Source organism: Crocodylus siamensis, chromosome 1, assembly GCF_052110815.1.
Source record: "Crocodylus siamensis isolate JL-2025a chromosome 1, ASM5211081v1, whole genome shotgun sequence".
NCBI classification, from domain to species: domain Eukaryota; kingdom Metazoa; phylum Chordata; order Crocodylia; family Crocodylidae; genus Crocodylus; species Crocodylus siamensis.
Genome location: NC_143395.1, coordinates 102,647,281 through 102,660,462, shown reverse-complemented (window position 1 = coordinate 102,660,462; position 13,182 = coordinate 102,647,281). Strand labels below are relative to the sequence as shown.

General features: G+C 41.3%; 1 protein-coding gene across 3 annotated transcripts in view; it reads right to left on the bottom strand.

Annotated features, from left to right (window-relative positions):
• The window catches only part of AKAP7 (A-kinase anchoring protein 7), a 133,500-nt gene that overhangs the window by 54,718 nt on the left and 65,600 nt on the right, over positions 1 to 13,182 (bottom strand). The gene's annotated exons all lie outside the window — the stretch shown is intronic.

The following is a 13,182-nucleotide window of genomic DNA, read 5'->3' as shown; positions in this document are numbered from 1 at the left end:
CAAATGTCTGTATTTAACCTAGGTACTGCAAATGCTGTTCACATTTAAATATCATTTCCTGCATGTCTCAAGTTCGGCATGTACAAATAAGGCACTGGCCATTTCTGAAAATGTGTCTGATTTTTTTTTTTTTTTGAGGAGTCTTGCTTGGAAGGAAATAGGGTGCAAGTAGATGTTTCTTCTGAGTTCTATATATCTATAGATACATATATTTATATATATATCTATAGATATCTATGTAATAATGTTGTGTGTGTATATATACTTACATATACACACACACAAAACTTTATTAGAATTACACTGAAAACCTAACTAAAGGAAAACTATTTTACTTCTATAAAAATGGAACAAAACAACCTGGTTCTCTAAGATGCATGCTGGATACAAACCAAGCTAACAAATATAGTGGTCAGAGTCATACATACTCTTTACCCCAAGGGCATAGTAATACTTATGCAGGCCAGGCAATGAGGGAATATGATTTTGGAAATGCTTCAGGGAAAGGAGCAGATAAAAAATTCTGGTAAATGAAAAATCAGTTTCTTTGCTTTCTTACCTTTCTCAATTTATTGAAAAATTAGATAGGTCTGCAATACATACTACTGACTAAACAGGATATTAAAAGAAATAAAACATTTTATGTGCATCTCCTGGATTATATTTATCAGTATAAAATTTCCATGTAATTCTTAAATTGGGACTTGTTTCCTCCCCCTAGAGAAAGGGAAAAGATGACCTTGTTTTCATTTTTAATAACAGTAAGTATTGCTCTAAGATGGTAGTAACTATTGGTTACAGCCAGTCTAACTAAATCTTTTTTATAGCTGTTATTTTTAACTTGTCAGTCTACATTAATTGGTAAACTAAGAGCTATGCTTTTTTTCTATTCATGGATTCCCAGCTCGAACTATCCACTTACATGCAAATGTACTTCTTTCTGTGAAGGTGCTAACTAGAAGAGATACAAAGGAAGAGGTAATTGTGGGGGGAACCCACAACGTAAAAAACAAACGACAACAACAAAAACAGGTTCATCATGCAAAGATAAAAGAACCTTCTATAAAATATACATCATTTAACTTTTCACATTGAGAACCTCCTAGCCACATCTCAGAAAATGACCATTTTTGTGAATCTATTACTGGTGACAAAGGACATTCTGGGCTGAAGTCTGTGCAGGACCTATACTAGCAATAGCATCCAGTAACGTTTTAAAGGTCTTCCCTAGCAGGAGTATCATTAAGAGAAGGTAACTTAACATTTGGCCAAAGCACCATATGAATCTCATCATCAGAGATTGCACAAGGCTGCTCACAGACTGATTCAGAGCATTCCTGGGGTACCTGCCTAAATGTTGTTTTATGGCTAAATCTGCCCACTTTGGGAACTGTATTGATCTGCAGGCTTCCAATATGTGAAGGGCTGCTAAAAAGAAACCTTGTACAGCGTACAAGTTTTAGTGAGCCTACAAAACCTAGCGACTGTACTACATATTTTTGTACTTTACCAGAGACTAAAACCAAGGAAGGATTTGGGTGCTCAAAGCAGCACTTATACCAGAATTGAGACACTAGGTCCCCAATTGATTTCCAGAATGCCTGCTTAGTTGTCACTTGGCCTTGAAAGCACCTAGAGTTCTGTATCTAGCTGTCCCCAGAACTTGCCCAAAATGAATCTCGAAAATAGGCATACCCAGAAATGCTTGATCAATAGGCATTCTCAAAATGCTGAACACACCCACAGGATTGGATCACCTTTACAAACACTGCTGTTCCATATGTTATCAAGACTGTTAATATAAACTATAAAATTAGGCTGCATAGCAAGGGCTGGAACCCAGTATTGCATTTACCCCTGTGTGAATATCCTAACCACCAAGCCCTATTGTTTGATACCTTCCCTATTGTTTTCACTCTCTAACCTCATGAATCTTTAAATCTTTGCCACATTTTGGTGCCGTTTCAGTAGGAGGGGTAGAGGATGTTCTCATCACAGCCTACCCACCAGCCTTGTGCACTCTAATGAAAGACATGAATTTGAATCCCTGTAGGTTTACAGGGAATGTAAACCCAGGTTTCCCACTTTCTGGGTGAGTGTTCTAACCACTAAGTTACTAAATAAAAGGTGGGCACCTCCACTTCTTCCTGCAGTGACCCTGTTTGAAAAGAAAAGAGTGAGCCGTGCTCAACAATTTGAGAACATAAGTGCCAACCCTCAGGAGAAGAGTCTAGAGGTGGAACTGGCAGACATCTAAGCCCTGGAAAGAGATATGGCTGAAGACACACTATGGTGCTAAGCATTTCCTGATAGTGCTATGGGATCCTGACTCAATATTTTGGCTCACCACTTTGAAGCACATAACCTTCCCCACATACTTTACTTCTAGTTTTCTAGATTCTGGCTGCTACATTTTATTCCAGCAGCCCAGTAACTAATTACACATATATGGATATAATAGATTGTTCTTGTAACATAGCAGAGCAGTGCTTGCCATCACTATTCACTAACAAACCCATTGGTTCATTTTTTAGCACAAAAGGATGTGGGTTGTAGACTGTAAATCTGTTCAAATGGCTTTTAATAGAGTCCTCATGATCTAGTTTAGTCCCTACCCAGAAAATTATTAATATAACTACATTTATGGACAATGATAGAAAATTATGAATTCAATTGTATTAATAGAACTAACATATCATTCTAAAAAAATGATTCCTTGAAAAAAAAGGTAGCAGAATCCCTTCATTTCTCTGAAAAAATATAAATTGGTAACGTTAAAAATAGGCAGATGAAAGATGAAGTAACAGCCACAGAATTATTGCTAAATTTATTTTAATTTAAAAATTAACATTAGAAGTGGTAAAATAATTTGAGGTGTGAGATCCTTGTAGGGATCTAGATAAGTAGAAGAATTAAGTTGATTTTTCTCCTCAAAAATACTTTGCACTCCTTTAGCAAATCCTACAGTGGGAGAAACAGTTGGAATTTACTCTGTTACCTTATTACAGAATGCCCTTGCAAAGCCTTCATATCTCTTCCTTAGTAGCATTCCAATTTTAATGTTCCCACTTATTGTTGTCTCTGGTTAATCTGTCTAAAATTTAGAAAGGCCGAAGAGACAAATGAAGTTGGCTGTCAGCTCTCAGGCCTTAAAGTGGTGGGCACCAAAGGTGTTCCAGCACATGAGGTTATAAAATGCAAAGAAAAATTAACTAGATGATGTTTGTGCAATTTAGAAGAGGAAATAAGCCTAAGAAGCTCTGACAAAAACCATGTACATAAAAGGTTCTCAAATACAACAACGAGGATGATGCAAATGACTGTCTGAGATAATAGCTAATCCAGGGTATGGACTGAAATTGAGAGATTTGAGGATTAGCATGCAAGCATCTTAAGCACCATACCACAAAAAGTGACTGCAACATGGAGCAAAATAAAAGTGGCAGTGATAAAAGTAGCCACTTTGAAGTAATTCAAAAGGAAGCTGCAACATGCTTCTGAGGCCATATCTATAGTGTGGTGGTTACTCCACATATATTTAGTACTTGTATCAACTGGTTGTGACAAGGGAAGAGGCAGCCCAACATGGTTCCCCCGTCGCTCACCCTGGGACTTACGGTGCACACACGGTGAGCTTGCTCCAGAGCATCGGGCTCACAGACTAATTCAGAGTATTCAGCATACCGTTTCTGGAGCAGTGTGGCCTTGCAAATTGGTGGGGAGAAGGAGCAGAGTCTGCTGGCAGAGAGGAGCCAGGACAAGACATGCTGCAGAGAGGCACACAGTGAAAAAGCCCCAGCGGCAGGACAGTTCAGGCCCTGGATGTGGTAAGGGTGGGATATAAGGAAGGTTGGAACCCCATGAAGAAGCCAAGGTGTGGGATCCAGAGTCACCTGCAGGGAAACTGTCTCCCAAGAAGATAAGACCAAGTCATGGCAGCTGAGAGGGAACAGCTACCAGAATACATGGGTGACACACACAAGGACCCACCTTGTTATCACCAGTGAGTAGGGCATCAGCCAAGAAGGGACCCAAGCCCTACAACACATATCAGTGACACTGATAAAGCTGTATAAACAAATACTAAATAAATGCACAGTAACCTGAGTTACTGCGCAGTAGCACTAGCAAATGCCTTTTTAGTGATACTGCTGCACAGTAGCCTAATGCTATTGTGGAGTAGTGTCATGCCAGTTTTTGCCATGAGACACTACTGCATAGTAGTATCAGGCTATTGCGCAGTCAGCGTCTCGTGTAGATGTGCCCAGTGTGAAGGAACTGAGGAACCCGGGGAATAAGACCATCCTACAGATGAATGCCTATAACTTTCCTGACCAAAAATAGGTCTACAAAGGGAAGGTGCTCTCACTTAAAAAATATGGCTGTATTGATGCAATGCAACTGGCTACAATACTGTACTGAAAGTATTATTTCTTAATATTTAAGATATGGTAACAGAATATCTGTCGGTCATTGGAACTCCAGTAGTGCTAAAACAGAGATATAATGTTTATGGAATTTTAACATGAAAACTAAGTGTGTTGCATGTTTAAAATATAGGTAGAGGAGGGGGAGAGAGTATATTGGTATAGGGCAGGGCTTGTCTGCATTTGAAAGTTAAGGCGGATTAACAAAGGCTGGGAATTTAAAGGGCTAGAGCTGTTCCTGAATAATTCCATGTGTTGACACTCTTATTATAGAATAAGAGTGCCTTGTTCCCGTTTAGCTTGACCTACTTTCCAAGCGTAATTAATCAGGAGCAATATTATGTGTAGACAGCCCTTTAGTGTGGTGTATTCTCTATTGGCAATAGTCATATAGCTGTAGTTCCTGAGATTGGTACTGTAAAATGTTTAAACATAAAAAGATCTATATTCAGAAAGGTCTACAGAGAAACAGTGAAAATATAATTGCACACAATTATGTCATTTTTCACCATTTGCCTAAATAAGTGATTAAAATATTTATTTAAAAGTTATATTAAGCCTTGAAACAGCATTGGTTCTATTGCTGTAAATAACTGGCTCTACAGCCAGCTGATGCATACCCAGAATTTTATAAGTATCTACTTTTAAAGAGTACGTAACAAGAAGTTATGGCACTTACGTACCAAAAGTCAATTCACTACAGCTTCTTGGCACTTCTGAAAATCAAGACACTTAAATTTCAGATAGAATATCAGAATTTATGTTTGGCATTTCTGGCCAATGCCTATGTAAAATAAAATGTAAAATATTTATTTATAAAATAGGTTTACATAAAATGCATATTGTACTCCCTCTCGCATCATTCGTACTTTACACATTTGCATATTTTTACAACTAGCTTGCAGATAGGGAGACATCTGTGATTTCACTTGCAAAACCACGAAATCTTAATATTAATTTAGAAGTTATAAATATGATGCAGAAATTACTCAGGTTTTATGGCACATTATGCAGGGAATGCATAGAAGACAGACCTACAAAGTTTTCCTCTTTGGCCTTAAAATCTGTGAATAATAAGCAGGTGTAAATCGGTAGATAGGGCTATTATTTTAACATAATAAAAGTTTTGAATGGGAGCCCAACTGCCCAACACTATTGATTTGGGATGTGCTTTTGTATGTAGTTATTTACATAAGAAACAGTGCCATGCTGCACAGCTACTTTCTGGTGAGAAATCATTATGCTATTTTAGCATATAATAGGCCTAAAACAGTGTGTCAGCACGAGGCCCTATATGAGATTTTTGTCTCCCATAAAAATAAATTATTTTTAAAATGTAGGGATCTGTTTTATTCCAAACATTTATTATACATTTATTGAAATCTGAAGAAAGCAAAGCTCTAGAAATTAATCTGTCATCTACTCCAACTAATTGTTCAATATTGTTGCCTAAAGATAATAAATTCACCAAGTTATTAAGCAAGCCAAAGGATTTTAACACCTGGATTTTGAGGCTGTGTTCATATTATTCCTGAAGTACTGACCTGTGCAACTGTGTCTTATTTTAGAAAATCTCACAGGGATTAGACAGTCACCATAACAGAATCTTGCTGTGTAATCATGCAGCACATTGTATAAGCTCTTGAGATCTGCACCACTAACGATCAACACTTGAAAAAAAATTGACATTTCAACAGAAAAGAAGTATATCTTTCTTTTTAGTCATCATCCTTTGAACAATTAAAAACATTTATCTGAGGAATACCTGAAAAATATGCCATTACAGAGGAAATTAATTATTCTACACTGAGCTATTGGTGCCTTCTAGTACTAATAATTTATAGAAACAGAAACAGCGATTGCTTGAAAATGGACAAAGATATTTGTATAACTTCATTATTATCAAGGCATTCTCTTTTAAATATAAATACTTGTATAAGTTCATTATGTGTATTATAAGTTATGGAGACTGAAGAGATTACAGTTTTTGGATACTGAAAATTAAGTTGCCCATAGTACGTACAGATGTAAACTGTGCTCCTTCAGGCAGCTTTTTCTATTGGTTATCTTTTTTTGCTGTGTAAAGGACTGATCCTCCTCAACTCAGGTGAACAGAAATGCAAACGGGATGCTTTGTTCATGGCAGAGCTATTCAGCATTCCATGGCATTTGAGTTGGAGGTACTGCTGCCCAATGCTTCCTGTCCAGGGCTTTTGTTCTGATTTGCTTCCAAGGATGTCTTTACTCCTTTTTTACAGATAAAGGTTCACCACTGATTCTGAAACCATACCCAGTGCTCACTGTACAATACACACCTTTCACCTTCTGTGCAATTGTGCAGAAAGGTTTTCTGCTGAGTCTGCTGAGTGTAGCAGACGTTTCTGTATAGCATGTTACAGCATGTGAACTAGCTGTGACATCTTTGGAGCTCAGCAAGCTGCGTCTCCTGCTCTGCATTGTCAAGGGTGACCCCTTTGTGTGTCTACATTTTTATTGTAGTTTGAGATGTATTTTAAAATCTGCCAAGTCTACAGCCAATATAGCTTCTAATAACAGTGGCAATAACAAAGTGTAATTCTTTGTTTCTTACATATTCCAACTTTTCTGTTAGTATTAAGTCCATTCCATTTATATCTCTTCTCACATAAAATGTATGTGCTGAAACTGGCCAAAACTAGTTGACAAAAAATAAATACTGTTCTGGTTCTTAATTCTGCATGCTTCAAAAGCAATACAGAATTCAAACAAATGTCACAGGTATATATGGGATAGAATTAACTAGAATCACACTGCACTCTGTTTGAACTCTTTTCCTATACAAAACTTTTATTTACTGATTTCATTGTTTCCATTATATGAATAGGACTGCATTAACTTCTTTCTGGGCGCATCTACACAAGACACTTAACTTCACATTAGCACAGTAAAAATGCAAGTAGCAAATTTACTCAGGATTAGTAATGACAACATAGTGCTTGTGTAGATGCCTGACCAGGAGCAAGCAGCATTTGCTCCCAGTCAGCCACCCACCAGGAGGCAGAAGATAGCTCCCTGCCCTGGGGAGCTGCCTGCTGCCGGGACAGGCTCTGCCACAGGAGCCCAGGCAGAAACTATATCCCCCTGCCCTAGCAGTAGGAATCTCCAAGCTCCATGCTCCCAGATCATGATCGGGGATCAGGGGCTGGGAGATCCTTATCCCCAGCCCCTGCTCCACTATCGCAATCGGGGAGTGGGGGGCTGGGAGACACTTATCTCCCAGGCTAAGCTCCATAGTCACGGGGCTTGGGCTGAGATAGATGAGTCTCCCAACCTGTGTCCCATGACCATGGATTCACACTGGGAGCTCCCTGCTGGCGGAGGCAAGAGAGTTTGTTCTCTGCTCAGCTCTGCGATTGTGGATTCCCCACACAGCCTGGGACTGGCCACGAACTGTTCCGGTCAGGGGCAGGTCCCAGCCCCGTACCCTGATCAGGTGATTGAGGCACAGGGCTTGGAGAGAGCTACAGGGGTGAGGTAGGTCCTAGCACCCTGCTCCTCCCCTGCAGCTCTTTCCAAGCCCCGTGCCCCTGATAAGGGAGCCAGAGCCAGGAGCTCCCTGCTGCCAGGGCAAGGGAACATTGTCCCAACCCCAACAGCAGCCAGCGCCCCCCACCCCAGGGCTAGGAGACAGCTGTTTCCTGGCCCAGTGCTCTGTGCCAGCCCCTGGGCTAGCACCTAGGGGGAGGCTGGAGCACCACCCCCACCCCCGCCAGTGGTGGCAGGGGCCCACTGCAAGGCTGCAGGGAATTGGGTGCAAATCCGGTCCCTAATCCCACATGTGTAGACACCTGCCCAAAAACCCTTACTCAGGTGTTGCTTACACCAAAGTAAATCTAGGCTGGAGTAAATTCATATATGTATGTGGCTAATGTAACACTGAAATATTTTTGGAACAAAACAGATCAGAAAAAAATCTGTTCAAACTATATTTTAACCCACAATTCAATTAAGTTTTCCTTTGTCTGAGACTCAATAATTAATTTTTTAACTTGTCTATCAAAAACACACCTTTCATCAGATCAGATCAATATATCCATTTCTACAAAACCAAAAACAAAATGTTAGCATATAGGCAAGTCGCTCAATCTATCTGTGTATTAGTTTCTTACCATGAAAAGGGGTAAAAATAAAACAATTTATTCAACAGGGTGTGCTGATGCTTATTTCACAGACATTTAGGTCCACATGGTATGGCCACAGAAATCCCTTTCCATTAATTAAATTAAAATAATTCAGTTTGCTCTCAAAGGGAAAGAGTCATTTCAGGTCACAAAAATGACTATCTTTGAAACTCTCATAAAATGACTGAGTCAAAGCCAACCAAACATCCCGCTACTTTATGCATTCTGAGATGCCTGTAAATTTAGTGATTATAATGACAAATCTGTCAGCCAATGACAAATACAAAATTAACACTTAGACTTAAACAAACACTTTGAGTGTCATGGCCAACAGCTGTCAAATATTTATATATTTGCTATGGAACAGCTTTTATTTGGGCAGATTTATTAGACAAATTGTTTAACTGAAGAGAGATATTCCAGAGTATTTTACTATTTGCAAATACTGCAGCCACACTAAACTCATGCCAAGGAAATGGTACATATATTCTTGTATATTGCCCTTCTATTCTCCACTTTTATAAATAGGTGAGGGTATGTATGTAAATAAGATATTTTTAATAAATAATAAAAAGCATTATCTCCATTTAATTTTGTAATAATGCCATCATTGGTCAAACTAAGATACTAATATTTTATCTCTCTGCCCATTTACCCTGTAGCAGTCTATATAATATTTATAAAATGTATATTTTTTGACAGTAAAGAGAATTCTTAAATTTCAAACTAAGAATTGCTGAGTATCATAAGTAAAAACAAATACTTAGGATTTATAAAGTACCTTATGTATTTAAATCACTGCACAGTAGAAGCAGTAATTTTTCAACATTCTCATGAGATATGGGGAAATAAATATTACTGTCTCTGCTTTACAGATGGAAAAACAGAAATAGATTTATTATTTGTCTGAGGCAAGTTAGGTGCAAAGACAAAATGAGATATTTTTCTTACTCTCAGTATTCTGTCCAGTCCTCCAGACAGTGATGATTTCCAATACCACCACTTATATAACAGCTGGTCAAAACACTTACTGATTCATAGAAGGTAACAGCTGGGAATGCACACATTTGGCGTGACATGATGTTCAGAATAAAAGTGACAGGATCTTTAAAGGTAGCCATAAGAAAAGTAACTGATAAGTATATTTTTATTATGTGCTGACTGACATACGTTGAATATTTGCCTTGGAATCTAAAAATAGAAGAGCATTTTTGGTACAAAGGATTATTTAGCTATAGGCCTGCAAATTAGGAACACATTAAAAAGTATGATCTTTTTATCAAAATTGTTTTACCTAGATGGTTAATTTCAGATGAAGGTTTGCTTAAATCAGTGGAGGTCAATGTTTTTGGAAGGTATGTCACTAATTAAGCCTACACCCTCTCCAGGTGACATGCCAATCCCCTTTTCCTGCCTGATCTGCTGTTGGGCTTTCGGCTTCCTTACTTGTGCTCCCCACCCAATTTGTGCTTGCTTTCTGCTCTCTGCCCTATTTGCTACTGTGCTGCCATATGCCAAACATAACAGCAGCCTGTGACACTTGTGCCACTCATGCCATAGATTGACCATCTTTGGCTTAAACCATCAATGCTCACCACCTCTTAAAGACTTCACATAATACGCAAATGTGGTTAGAGCTTTCCAGAAATGGAGGTTTGCTGATGTTACTTTTTTTTTCATATCTTAACCATTTTAAACAGAACAGGTAGTTCCAAAATGAAAATATTTCCTTTCCCTCAGCTAGTAGGGATGGAAGCAGTAGACTTGAATGTTTTCCAATCACTACATGGATTGTCCTTCCTTCAAATGGCACTCTAGTCTTAGTGGGCACATCTACATATGCGCTTTACTGTGCAGTAAACTATTTTACTGCACAATAAAACATCATCATCTACACATGCATAGCAATTAGGCCAGTGTAGACTAATTTACAGTGCCACTGGATAGTCCTGTCAGACATAAGTACTATCTGATGGCAGAGTAAATTACTGCGCTTAAACACATATGGAGACAGCGACATCAAGATTAGCTTACTCTAGCTCAAATTATCCTGGAGTTTATTCAGTCACATAAATTGCATGTGTAGACACGCCCAGTTTGTAAACTTTGGGAGCAGGAACTCATGTCTTCATATATGTTTCTAAAGCACCTAACAGAATAAGAATTAACTCAGGCCTATCAATCATTGTTCAAGAAGTGAAGAGTTATCTGTCATACCTGGACAGTTAAGGGTGAAGACAGAAGTGCAGCTCTTACCTGTAACACAGAACCATTTTTGCAAAGCGTTCTGAGTTACAATAATCCCCCGGACCAAACAGAAGTTCACTGTTTGTTCCAAGGGGAAGTGGCATCTAGCTGTGGCTGGGAGCCTGCAGCCAGCTTCCCACAGCAGTGGCCAGGACTCTCTGCCAATGCTGGCTGTTTTCAGAATGGGAGGGGGGAAAGGCAGTGAAGGGAGCTAATCCTTGGGGCTCCCCAACTGGTGCTGAAGAGTGGGGTGGGTGAATTGGAGTCCCCCCACCACAAAGGGGATCCAATATACCCACACTACCCTCCAAGGTGGCTGAAAAAACCCCAGACTGAACTCCCTCAACTCCCTTTTTCCCCTCCCATTCTGAAAACAGTGATAGGCTGGGACTCCACATCCATGAGGGGCCAGCAGGGGACTGCATGCTTAGGGGCAACCAACACGGGTTCATCAGTGGCAGGTCCTATCAGACCAACTTAGTGGCCTTCTACGATCAGATTACCAGATCATTAGATGCAGGGGTAGCAGTGGACATAGTCTTCCTGGACTTCCGGAAGGCTTTCAACACTGTCTCTCACCCCGTTCTCATTAAGAAACTGGGGGACTGTGGTGTCGACACCCACACAGTCAAATGGGTCGCCAACTGGCTGGAGGGCCGCACCGAGAGGGTGGTAGTGGATGGGTCCTTCTAAACCTGGAAGGACGTGAGCAGTGGGGTTCCGCAGGGCTCGGTCCTCGGGCCCGCACTGTTCAACATCTTCATCAGCGATTTGGACAAGGGGGTAAAAAGCACCCTGTTCAAATTTGCTGATGACACTAAGATGTGGGGGGATGTGGGCACACTAGAAGGAAGCATCAGGCTTCAATCAGATCTAGACAAGCTACAAGGGTGGGTGGATGTGAATAGGATAGGATTCAACACAGACAAGTGCATGGTGATGCACCTGGGGAGGAACAACCAGCACCATACCTACAGGTTGGGGAACTCCCCTCTTGTCAGCACGGAGGCGGAAAAGGATCTTGGAGTCATCACTGACTCCAAGATGAACATGGGCTGGCAGTGTGGGGAGGCAGTCAGGAAGGCCAACCATACCTTGTCGTGCATCCAGAGATGCATCTTGAGCAGGTCCAAAGAGGTGATCCTCCCCCTCTATGCGGCACTGGTCAGGCCGCAGCTGGAGTACTGCGTCCAGTTCTGGGCGCCGCACTTCAAGAGGGATGTGGACAGCATGGAGAGGGTCCAGAGGAGGGCCACTCACATGATCAGGGGACAGCAGGGCAGGCCCTATGAGGAGAGGCTATGGGACCTGAACCTGTTCAGCCTCCAAAAGAGAAGGCTGAGGGGGGATCTTGTGGCCTGTTATAAACTAGTCAGGGGGGATCAGCAGGCATTGGGGGAGTCACTGTTCCCCCAAGCACAGCCAGGAGTGACCAGGAATAACGGTCACAAGCTGGCAGAGGGCAGGTTTAGGCTAGATATCAGGAAGCGCTACTTCACGGTCAGGGAGGCTAGGATCTGGAACCAACTTCCAAAGAGAAGTGGTGCTGGCTCCTACCTTGGGGGTTTTTAAGAGGAGGTTGGATGAACATCTTGCTGGGGTCGTTTGACCCCAGTATTATTTCCTGCCATGGCAGGGGGTCAGACTAGATGATCCACAATTCAAAAAAGATGTGGAGAAGCTTGAGAGAGTCCCTAGGAGAGCCACGCGCATAATCAGAGGTCAGGAAAACAGATCTTACGATGATAGGCTGAAAGACATGGGACTCTTTAGCCTGGAAAAGTGTAGGCTCAGGGGTGATCTGATGGCCACCTATAAGTTTATCGGGGTGACCACCAGGATCTGGGGGAACATTTGTTCACTAGAGCGCCCCAAGGGATGACTAGGTCAAACGGTCACAAACTCCTGCAAGACCGTTTCAGGCTGGACATAAGGAAGAATTTCTTTACTGTCCGAGCCCCCAAGGTCTGGAACAGTGTGCCAGCGGAGGTGGTTCAAGCACCTACATTGAACACCTTCAAGAGTAAATTGGATGCTTATCTTGCTGGGATCCTATGACCCAAAGGTCATCCTAAAGGTAAGCGTGTGTTCTCTTCCAGGTTGGTGAACCTCCTTCGGCGGGCTTTAAACTAGGCTCGTCGGGGGAGGGGGAAGATGAGGGCGGAGGAGACGATGAGATACCAGGCCCAGCAACAGCCAGCGAGCCCAGACCAATGGTCAAAAGGGAGAAACAGGTAAGCGATGGGGGACGGGGCATTGCTGAGACTAGGGGGTCAGTGGGCACAACCGCTGAAGGCCTCAAATGCCTCTACACGAATGCTCGAAGTATGGGGAAGAAGCAGGAGGAA